Source organism: Drosophila eugracilis, unplaced genomic scaffold (assembly GCF_018153835.1).
Source record: "Drosophila eugracilis isolate 14026-0451.02 unplaced genomic scaffold, ASM1815383v1 contig_678, whole genome shotgun sequence".
Taxonomy (NCBI): domain Eukaryota; kingdom Metazoa; phylum Arthropoda; class Insecta; order Diptera; family Drosophilidae; genus Drosophila; species Drosophila eugracilis.
This window is the reverse complement of record NW_024573566.1, coordinates 130,898-142,885: the sequence shown is the minus strand read 5'-3', so window position 1 is coordinate 142,885 and position 11,988 is coordinate 130,898.

Genomic DNA, 11,988 nt, shown 5'->3' with positions numbered 1-11,988 from the left:
AAAGCCTCTGCCTAAAAATGTCTGCCCTTTAACTTAAGACATCATTTTTCTAGTATTTAATTATGATTTCACTTAATCTTATTAATCAGATATTACTTTTTTAAGGTCTCAAGCTAAGTTTTCTAAGAAGTGAAAGTCTTTGCTTCTTTTCTTTGGTGTGTAAACATTGTGAAAGGAAAATCATATCTGGGGTAATCCAGGATCCTTCGGCCTGTTCTCAGGGAGTCTGTTCACCATATGTTGCCAATTGAAGTGAAACGAAAACTCGCTTATGTTGAATGATGGCAGACCAGCGGATTGAGCACATTGGAGGGATCTGACTTTCTTTTTTAAGTATAGGCTCTAGCTCCTCCCCCATATAACATATCCTTGCCCTTCCGCCATTCCAACCCTAATGATTTAATAATTTTTTTTCCTGGTTTGCTCAACTTTGCCTTCCCATATTTTTCCTCGAGTTTTTCTGCTGTCGCCTTTAATTTATGGCTCGCAAATTATTTTCGAATTTTTCCATCATACTGCGGAATAAATGTTGACTGCAATTTCCACCGTCCACCGTTCGCCGCTTTCCTCTCTGCCATCCTTCATCCAATTCCGAACAGGATGGAAAGATTCGAACATTTCTTATTTTTCCTGTGTGCTTTTCCTCTTTGCAGTTTTTTCTCGTTTTTTTTTAGCTTCACTCCTTTTGACATTATTTGCCAGGTAGTATGAGTTTCACAGTCCAGAATTTGTTGGTTTCATGGAGTCCGGTCCTGGTCCTGTTCTGGCGCTGTTGCACTAAAACATTCACACTCACTTCACTTGTCAAGTTGAATAAGCAAAACTGTTGTCTCTAACTGTTTAAGGAGGAGTTTTTGTAAGTGGGATTAGTGGAAGGAGTGATAGTTGGGGGAGTTGGAAAAATTTATACAAATTCCTTGTATGCAACAGAGATTTCTGATCTGTAATTCTCTTGAATAAGTTACTCCATGTTTAGAATCCAATTTTCAAGCAGAACATTCTTAATGTTATGGGCGTAAGGTCTCACTGAACCTAAAACTAAAATCTTCGTCACATGTTTATGTCATATATTTTGTCCCGCACTGTTCCCCTTTTGATATATGTTTTATTTATACACTCATTAAAATCCGTCCTGACTCAGTAATTAGAGTTTGTCATTTGACAAAGAAGCACTGAAATATATGGAATAAGGTTGGTAGAAGCGGGAGTAAACAAATAATAAAAGACAGTGATTTCGAAAACCACCGCATGAAAACCGGGAAATTATTGATAATGTCATCACTGGAGCCTCCACTCCCGTTTGTTTATATGGAAACCGGATTTTATAATTTAGAAAGCTTTATGTTCGATTTAACACTTGCTCATGAACAAAAGAATAACCGAACGTTTCTTGGCTGACTTAACCAATTTTTTTATTTGATTGGATTATAATATTGAACTTTCACTATTTGATTCTACCACTTGAAAGACCGTAAGTTTAAGTGAAGTTTAATCTTATTAACAATCTTTTGGAAGATTTTCTTAAGTGTTTTCTTTTCCGATTCGATCCAATTTCAAAGAGCGTTATCTAATGGGCAAAGCACTTCATTAAAGACAACTTTAGGAATTAGCTCATACTCTGATTTACTTAATAAAAACATTGTCTTTAAGCAAACCTTTTAAATTACCCAATCTTTTATTCATTATTAGCCAATCATTGTTAATTACTTTGCTCAGTCTGGAACCTATTCAGTTTCAGTCAACGTTTTCAGCCGAAGGAAAGTACCGCCAAGGCATTTACTATTACGTCGTATCTAAAGAGTGCCGATTGCCTTGTTATCCGGCCAAAATCAATTGATAAGCCCCCGCTGGGAAAAGACAGAAACCGCTGGTGAGCATTGAACGATTACTACAGAATCGCTGACTTGCTTTGAGGGACTGACTGGGAGGCACTTATTGCGCATTGGTAATCTGCCGACATATCATTATAATGTGGGTGACAGCACTGAAGCCAGAAGTCAACCCCACATAATCTTAGCAAGTATCAAAATATTTTGGATTTTTGGATATGTAATTTCTGACATTTTGGGCTTTATAATCATTACAACTCAAGTTTTATACACTGAACATATCTAGGAATAATATTCAAATGCAAAACCCTCCTAATTGCACAAGAAAGTGGTTGCATTCTCAGTGGGAGAGCATTATGTTTGAGCAATTACAAAAACATGGAGGAACACGAACACAGCACCAGTGCGTGGCTGAAATGAAAATTAATATGTAATTAAAAGTCGATTCATGGAAAATTAAACGGGACAAGGAAACCTTTGAAGCGAATGAGCGGTTAGGGGTTAAACTAAGATAAGATCAGGAGTTGAGACACCCACCGTCTATATTGATAGTGTAAAAACAGGGCCGGGAAGCTGCACCTTGCAAATCTTCTCCGGCATCCTCCTTGATACTCACACCACCAAAACTACTCCATATTTCCTAACAAACAATCATGACCAGGACTGACTTTAGATAGAGAAGTTCCGCTCCTGTTATATGCTGGAACCGAGGGATACAATATTGCCCAGAACCGTAAGATTCCGTAAAGCTGTCGCCGAACGGCCAATCCCGCCGGATTCTTCGTTGGGAGTAAGCCCAAATCGCAAAACCAAAGGGAAGTACGAAGACTGGCATGACTTGAAGGCACAGACTTATCCGGTGGTCTGCAGGCAGAGATCCACACCAGGGGCAAGTTCCACACCGTGCGTAATATCCCGCACCGCACTCCTCCGGCTGCCGCTGGGGTAAAAGAGATCACCCCAGCAGTCCGAAAACGCAGAGAATCCAACCACCACGTTTATAAGTAGCGGTGTTCGGCTGCATTTACGGTCGGAAATACCGCCGTACTCAGCAGCAGCCCGTTAAAACGAAACGCAACCAGGGACCCGAGAGCGGTTCGCGTTCATCGCACCCGCAGATTGCTGGCCAACTGCGAAATTTAGATACAAATTGATGATCCGTGATGTTACGGAAATGAGTGTTATGAAAGGGCTTACTGACTTGGAAAGGTATAGGATTTCAAAATTGGAAAATGAAGTTTGTACAAGAATTTTGAGAAACCACTTGTGTAAACGCAATCCGTAATAAACACCAAAACATTAGGATGCATGTTTAAGCATCGATTGATTATTTGATTTGGCAATGCCAATAGGAATATTTGACAGATCGACTTTGTTGGTAGTCCGATAATTTAAGCAGAAACAGTTGAACCGAAAAGTTTCCAAAATGGAAATGGACATGCTAAAAACCGCAGACTACTGCGTCCGACACGGAATGCCACGCCCACCATTCAGGATCTCGGTAGCGTTGATAATCGCCAGCTCCGAATTGAGGTTCGTTGCTCAGTGGCTTGATAGCGTTCTCGCTATGCGAAGGCGATCAACAAAGAAGAAGCCGAAAGCGGAGTTGCTGTCGAATGCTGGCTGTCATCTCTAACGACGGCGGAAGAGTTGGTTCCTGCGAAAAGGAGGTGGTGAAAGGCCAGCAAATCCAAGGAATATCTTAACCAAGAGCTTGCTCTAGATCTTTTGAGGCAGAGTGCGGTTCGTTGTTGTTGAATCTGCGCCTCTGCGATCGCCATAACTTACTCAAGAACTTCCAACCTGCCCTCGGCTAAAAGCCGTCTTCGATGTCATCGAGCCGAGGCTACTCTATACAAGATAAAGTTCTTTGAGCCTGCTGAGCGTACTGGAAATAACACTCATAACCAGAACTTTGGTGTCCAAAGGAGGAACCCACACTGTGCATCGAGCTGAATTTTGTGACTGATGTATTCTAGATCCAGTGCCAGATTTACGAACCATCATTAGAGTATCTAGAAATATGTTTAATTAAAAGACGTTGGTAATAGAAGTATGTAAAAGATTTTTTAAAAGGCTTGGTATTATTTTTGCCATCATGTATTGGAACAGAATAATAAATATAAAAAGATTTCTAAAAGAATTTTCCTATCATTTTTGTAGTTACCATAGAATAAGACTTTTACTAATATAATAAATAGTATGCAACTTCCTATTGTCCCAAAAAGTTGTGGAAATCCAAAATTTAAAAAAATAAAATAAAATGTGGTATTAGCATTTACCTCAAGGTCCCTTCAATTAGGCGTCCTTTTCATTATTCCTTCCGCTTTTATGTAAATGGAGAATATGTAATATGTATGTACAAATATAGACTCATATATATGTGCAATTTGAAGTTTTTTTTTGCCAAATTTGTTTACTTTTGGTAATAAACTTTTACGTTCTTTACAAAAAGAAGACGTGAGCTAGGGAAAATAAGGCGGAATTTAATAAAGACTAAACTCACATGATTATTATTCGAAAACACACGTGGTGAAGCAATAAACCGAAATTGAGAGGAAATTTAAAAACTTCAGGAACTTGAACCTTGAAGGCAAGAAATCATTCTGATTTTCCCAAATAAACATGCAGCTCTGAAGTTCGGGCATTTTCAAGGCACTGTTCTATTATAAGTGGATTCAAAAATTAATTAATTTTCCTGATTTATAGTTAAAAGCAATAGCTTAAACAGTAGTAAAGTGGAACTCAGATTTTATTTATTTAATATCGATATAAACAAAAATGCATTATTGGTGAATAATAAACACCAACCAAACGTTGGTAGTTGAACTGTCCTTTACAAGGGTAATAATCTAATACTCACTGGCGACTCGAGTGAGGTTGGTAATGAACCACAAAACTTTAACTTAAGATAATTATTAACTAAAATTCTAAAGGTTTAGAAGAAAATTTGAAAATAGTTTGAAAAATTTTTAAGGACATGTCATTTTTACAAAGTTTTAGATATTAAAATTAATTTAGTAGGGTAACTTCTGTTTTATTTTACAGTTTAATTTGTCTTTCCAATCGTTACTCGAAGAATAAAAGAGATCAGCTATTACTTATAATTTATATATTGGTAGCATACTGAAGCGATAAGATGACATTTCTACCGTGAAAGACAAAGAAAAACTCACCCTTTTTCTTAGTTTGCTGTTTAATTTGATTATTGATACTATTTCTTAGTTATCATTGATGACCGTCTGCCGTAAAATCGTAGAAATACTGAAAATGCAATGTTATAGCACACTTGTGCTGCTCCTTAAGGCTGTATGGCGTTTCAAAAGTTTTTAAAGATATTAAAAACAAAGGAGAAAGTCAAAGTAACTTAAATTTGGATTGAAAAACTTTGTTTTGCACAACTCTTTTCAAACAACTTCTTTGCATCCTATAAATGATGACCAAATAAGCCTTAAATAAAAATAGAAATACTGAAAATTTACTATTATTTATATTACTAAGGTATCTCTTGGCAAGCGTTTTATGGCAAGGAAGACTTTCAAGAATGCTGAAGAATTCGCTGCCACTTAATATGGTATATTTCATAATCCCCCTTGTGTTTATGGTCCTCCATCTATGTGGGTGGTGTTCTGTGTGTGTTATCTGATAGACAATCAGTTAACATGCAACTGGCAACACGCAGCATTCCAGGCACGCACCACGCCCTATCCAGACCTGCCTCCTGGGTAGGCATGAAGAAAAATAATAATTAACTTTATTTCCAGCCACACACACACACACGGAGTCACACCTAATTAGCATACCAAGGATACTTCTGACGTTGGAAAGGAGAGAGCTATAGAAGGCGAAATGGTAGACTTTTCCAGCTGTTCCGTCAACACCACAACAACAACAACAACAACAACAGCAACAAACAGCATCGGTTAACCGCAAATTTAACGGAAAGCGTATTTGACCTCAGTAAATGGCTGAAATGGGCGTGGAAATGGGAATGGAAAATGAAGTGGGCAGAGGCATGGGGTTGTTATGAGGGGGCAGTTTCAGTGGAAGCTACTAACCGCCATCAAACTCATTATCAGTTAAATAAACGACAGTCATGTTATATTATAACGAAGCCTGAAGAATAGCAGTTAATGGCGAAAGAGCAACAGATGATATTCTGCTACAGGACCAACATTCCCATACTTATTTGCTTTTTTGGATTCGTTCTTGACAGAACCTGACCATCCGGGCCCCTGCCGCTCCCTCATTGAGAGACGTAAGCCGCCCGTTTTTATGCTATTCAAATGGAATGAGCCAGTCAGCAGCTGCTCTGCTGATCAGTAGGTTGCACTTTGGAAAAAAAAGATTGATTATTATAAGTAAGGCTTATAGGTATTCTTTCGATTTGCGTCATGAGGTGTTATATCTTACACAATATCATCCACACCCTCTCAGTGGTCTTAGGATGGAGAAGAGATGAGCCGTGATGAGGGGTACCACAAGTTGTCACAACAGGCTTTAAAAGCCAGAAAGAAAAGCAAAAGTCATTTCTATTACGCGGACGGGCGCTAGTCAGTGGGCGTGGAGCTGGCGCCTTGATCGGCACACAGCAGCCGCTATTGTTGATATGATTGTACGATGCGGATCCGGTGGTCGAAACCTTCGAACTCGAAACAAGGAGCATGGAGCATAGAGTACATATTGTATCCCAGAAAGGCTGTGGAATAATGACTGCTAGCATTCCTGTGGGCAAGGCGGTTCTGCCGATTATATACTTCCGCATCATAAACATTATGAAAAATTCTTCATTTTGAAAGCTAACAGCGTGACTAAAAGTGAAGCTAGGTTTAGGATGGATGAGAGGTGATGAAAAAGAGAGAATGATTGAAGGGGGAGGGTCAGACATTGGGTCCAGTTCTAAGACCTGGTCTCAGCTCTATGAGGTGTGCTTGTACCTTCTAGTCTCACCCAAACTGGTGGGATGGGATCTTTGCTAGGTATGAAAGTTAAGAAGAAAACTAGAACCCTAATAGCCCAGAACATGGAATCTAGTATCCGAAAATTACCTAAGATGTTCACTAATAACATATGTAAATATATATATCTATCTATCTTTAGTATATATCAATCAAATGTCAAGATCTTCCTAAAATTTAAACTAGTTTTTAGCTTGATGAGCAAGCTCCTTAAGCCTTCGAAAAACTTTGGTAGAGCTATCTTTCCTTTTGAATATAATTTTTAATACCATTTAACTTAGTGAGAAATGTTTTTATTTACAGGGCATCCCAACGCCTTCAGAGTCTTATCTAAATGTAGTTTCCTTTGTCTGTTTGTTGGGCAATGGCGATGATGGTAGCTTGTTTTTGGCACAGTTAGGAACATTTGGTGTTGTCACCTTTCCGGCGAAGCAAATGCAACTAAGCCGACAAACAGGACAAAGACGGAGAACCAAGGCCAATTCAGGCCGAGACTCGTTAGCATTAAGTCGAGAGGATCATTTCGTGGGCGGTGGGATGTTGAGGTGGGAAAGTGGAAGGAAAGTATGGGTTGGGGGTTGCAGTAATGACATCTTTGAGGCGACACTGGGATTTAGGCTACAGCTGGGCCAACACACATACTTGCAGACATTACATATACATGTATATATATAAAGCAGGGGAAAGCGTCACACACACACAAAGACAATAGGGAGTGGCAAATTTCATTATGCGGCTCACGTGCGAGACAACCAAATTCACTGAGAAATAAAGAAAAAAATGTCCAAAAGAAAAGCAGAAACCGAAAACAGAGGAAAAACGTTGGAAAAAAAGAAAAAATACAAACTACAACACGGAAAGGTAAGGAGGTGAGGGAGGTAGGGGAAAAGAGGAGCAGAGGAAAGTAGGAGGAACATCGGAAGGAAGCAGCAAATAGAAAACGTACAAAAAGCGAAACACGCAACCAAGAAGACGAGAACCAGGCTCCAAAACCAGGAGATTTCACCTTCTTTCTTCAACTTCTCCACCTCCTTCTCTTTCTCCGCCTACTTGCTCCTTCCTTACCCATCCCCCGCATTTTGTCTGGCAGCCAGGAAGGGAAGTCAGTCAATGCCCGCAGCAAAAAGGCCAAAACACAAAAAAAAATCAACAATAAGCGACAAAGTAGAAACAAAAACACAATGCAAGCACAGTGCAGCCTTTAAATAATTAACAAAGTAAAACAATTTGGGAAAATATTTTAAGATTGTTAACAAGAATTTACTGCTTTTTAGAAGCAATTTGTGCTATGGCCAAAACTATGTAGCCTTTAAAAGTAAGAAAATATTTATTATTAACTAAAATATCAACATTTTATAAACTTTTAAACAGAAATCACAATAAATTTTTGGGATTTAAGTTCATTGATTTTTTTGGAAATTTTTTAAGAATTAATAATGTCATTTCAATGTAAGGCAACACTGCGAATGAGTAACAAAGAATCCACCTAAACTCTCCAATATATAAACACAATATTTACTATCGAGTTAGCACTGTCTCTAGAGCTAGGATGAGGAAAAGTTGAAGGGAGGTGGCCGTAGAGTGACTAGCGAAATGCCCTAAAACCTACAACACACGTAGATAAATTTGAGTAATTCCTGCAGGTGAAAACGGAAGCGAAACAAAAGTAAAAGCAAAAGAGCAAACTAAGGTCTCATCTCGGCGAGGGAAAGAAAAAGTTTTCCGGCCTGAAAAAGTGGGGTGGTCGATGGGTGGCATTGGGTGGCAGTGGCAGAGGCTGGCTGTGACAACATCTGGTTGTTGTTGCTGACGACGCCACTGAGCTAATTACTAATTTAATATTCCATGCCCATTGACCCTCCCACAAAAACAGCTCGGTTATCTGCTTGTTGTCTAAAGTCTCACATTAATTATCTTATCTAATCGGACAGTGCAATAAGTTTCAGTTTAAGTTAGATTAGTTGCTAAGTAGTAGCTACGTTGGATACCTAGCCAACAGTCTATAGGGAGTTAGAATTGCAATAAAAGTTAGGGCTATATAAACAATAGGCAACTTTAATACAATTTAATGATAATACGAGAAATATCTTTAAATACGTTTGCTTTTTATTAAGTTAAAAAGTTAAAAGTGAATTTAGAAACATTTTATAATGAATTTCTAAGTCAAATTGGTTAGCTTATTAATGAATTTTTAAGAAATATTTAAAAGAAATCTTAAAATAAAACCTTTTAAGTTTGCAAGGCAGCAAACTCTGCAAGAATTCTAAACATTTCTTACTTACTTTTTAAGGATTTTGGATTTATTCTTTAAATTTATCATACCGTAGAGTTTAGAGTTACGTTTATAAGTATATAAATATATAGTCCAAACCTTAACATTAATAAGGGTTTACTTTGTTATTTAACACCTTACAAGTTTTAAGTGGTTTTTGCTTAATTACTAAAATAAATATTTATAGAACAGTAAAAGTAAAACCATTTCTAACACAGCATGATTATAAATAACTGTTTGACACCAATGATTTCCTTTCCCAACCTAATATTTTAAAGTCCTTAAAAGCTCCTAACATTGATTCATAAACTTAGTCTAAAACCCCATAAACCCAATAATATAGGCCAAGTATTAATAGTCCCTTAAAAATACATAAATAATAAATACATTTTTCTGCAAGTACCCACATCCTTCCTCAACCTTCACTAACCCACATAAATAAGTACTAAATTACTTTTATTAAGTGCTACTTGTTAAATTTAGCATCCCCGAACAACCAAACATTTTGGCCTCACGACGACCTCAGACCAAATGGAATTTTCCACAATTGCTAGGTATACCCTTTCAACACGCTTCAAGTGCCGAGTGCAAACGATAGAAAAAAAAACAGAAAAAAACAAGACTAAAAATTTAAATATATACAGAAAAACTGGCTGAGACTGAGACGCAAATCGTTGGGGATTTATCAGCCAAGGGGAAAGGCACCAGAAACAACAATAAAAACGATGGAAATAAAGAAGAACAAGCCGGAGAGCAGGGAAAACTTTTTGTATATGGCCAAGTTGAGGCTGAGTTGAGTTGAGTTAACAACGTTACGTTAACTCCACAGCTCCCCTAACTTTTTGGGTATTTAGCGGCAATCGATTTTCGTTGATTTTTCACCACCACCACCACCCCCCCTTGCCAGTAGAAAGAAGAAAAAGAGGCAATCTCGCCATTGGATCTGTTGGGTAAAAGAGACCAGCCCACCTCTCAAATTTTACCCCACCGAAGGAACGTGTGAGTGAGTTGCAGGCCTGACCTTTCAACCTTTTCCCAGAGCCAGCACGTGGCGGTAGAATCAGAGTAACCAGTCCCAAAAATTCACAGCAGAGCGCGGCATCATCATCATCAACCGGAGCGGGAATGGCAAACTCATCATCATCATTGTAGTCTGCAAAGTTTATTTAGGCAAAGCGCTTCACTTTTGGCTACACTCTTCAATTTTATGGCAACAAATTTGCATCGTAAAAGATACATCCCCAACCCCATACACACTAGCCCCGAAATTACCCCCCAGAAAAGCACCAACCCATCCCACCCACACACACACACAAACGATAAAAATACAAAAACGTTTGTTTAGGCACGCCCTCTCTTTCTAGCTTTTAGGAAAAGCAGTCGTAAACTAAGGACAAAATCGTAAAAAGTGAGCAGTTCATTTAAATTTTTAATATTTAGGCTACCTACAATGGCAGCGCATCCCCCATTCCCACTCCAACCCATCTCACATCCCGACCGTAACCTTAACCGTATCCATCATACCGATTCACTTACTTTTGTTTTATGATCCAAACATTTTCGGCCATCATCTGTAAGCAAGAATCGGGATACACTCAACAAATCTGGGATATATATCAAGTTTTTAATATATTTGAAATCTGTAACTAACTATTTGTATACTCAAGAAGGAATCTTTATAACCATTATTGAGACGCAATTCTTATCTTCCTAAACTTCGTCCACAAATCATTTTTCTTCTTACCAAAAAGTTTGAAATATTTTCATAGTGTGAAAAAGAAGGCTGGCCAAATGGGGTATCCTTCATCGTTTTGAATTTATGCCTTTAATTAAATACAAAATCTACCTAGGATTCATCTTGGTGGGCAACTTTTCTGTGGCATTCCTTTACTTAATAACAGGCCATCAAATAGAGTTGTATTTCTGTGGGTTATATTCATGCCGAGCATCCCTACCCGCCACGCCCCCTGCTCGACCCTTGAACACGCACTCAGGATTTATTTCCACATTTATATGAGACGGCGGGGGGGATGCGCCGAGGCACTGGAGAGGGTATGTAAATTTTTCAGTAAAAATTCACTTCGTGATAATGGATTTTCCATGTCGCATACGCCGCAGTCGCAGTCGCCGTCGACGTTGCTGCCTGTACGACAAATACAATCTGCTCCAGGCCCCTACCCTACCCCATCTCTCTCTACTGAAAATCCTGCCCCCTCCATCCCTGTAACTCTCTTCACAGCAGCCAGGGCGACACTTACCTCCTACCCCTCCTGAATCCTGTGGAGCTCCTGTTCTGGTTTCGGGTTTGTTGGGGCATGATAGATGACAAGTCTCGGTAGGTGTACGTTGGTTATGGTTGTGTGTGTGTGTGTAGCAAGTTCTTGGGCACTTGAGGTCCCCAGCTTGTTCTCGAATTTGAATTTGCATCCAAGCTAAAGCTCACATGGCTACAGTACAAACTGTTGATATTCGATTTATCTACTTATAACGAATTATTATGAACAAATATTCTTAAAGAATTATACAAATCCGAAAACCTTAAGAGTTTTTAAATCCTGATTCACTGAACCTTCAAATTTATCGTTGTTTACCCCATGTTTAAATATATTGCAATATTATTCAGCAAATATTAAAAATATAAAACCAAAGGGGTTTTTCATTCAATAATAAACCAAAAAAAAAGAATATATAATCTTTCTTAGTAAAATACACTTTCGAGAGATTAAAAACTAGTACCTTTTTAGGAAAGTCTTAACAAGAGTTAATGATTAATTAACTAAAATCATAAACATTACAAACTACCAATCTATAAAAATGAAAACACAAAGTAATCCCATTTTCGAGCGACCACTGTAGACGACTTTTGCCAGTTCATGTGGGATGCTAAAATATGCAAAAAATTATACAAAGTTGGCAAGATTTCTGCTTT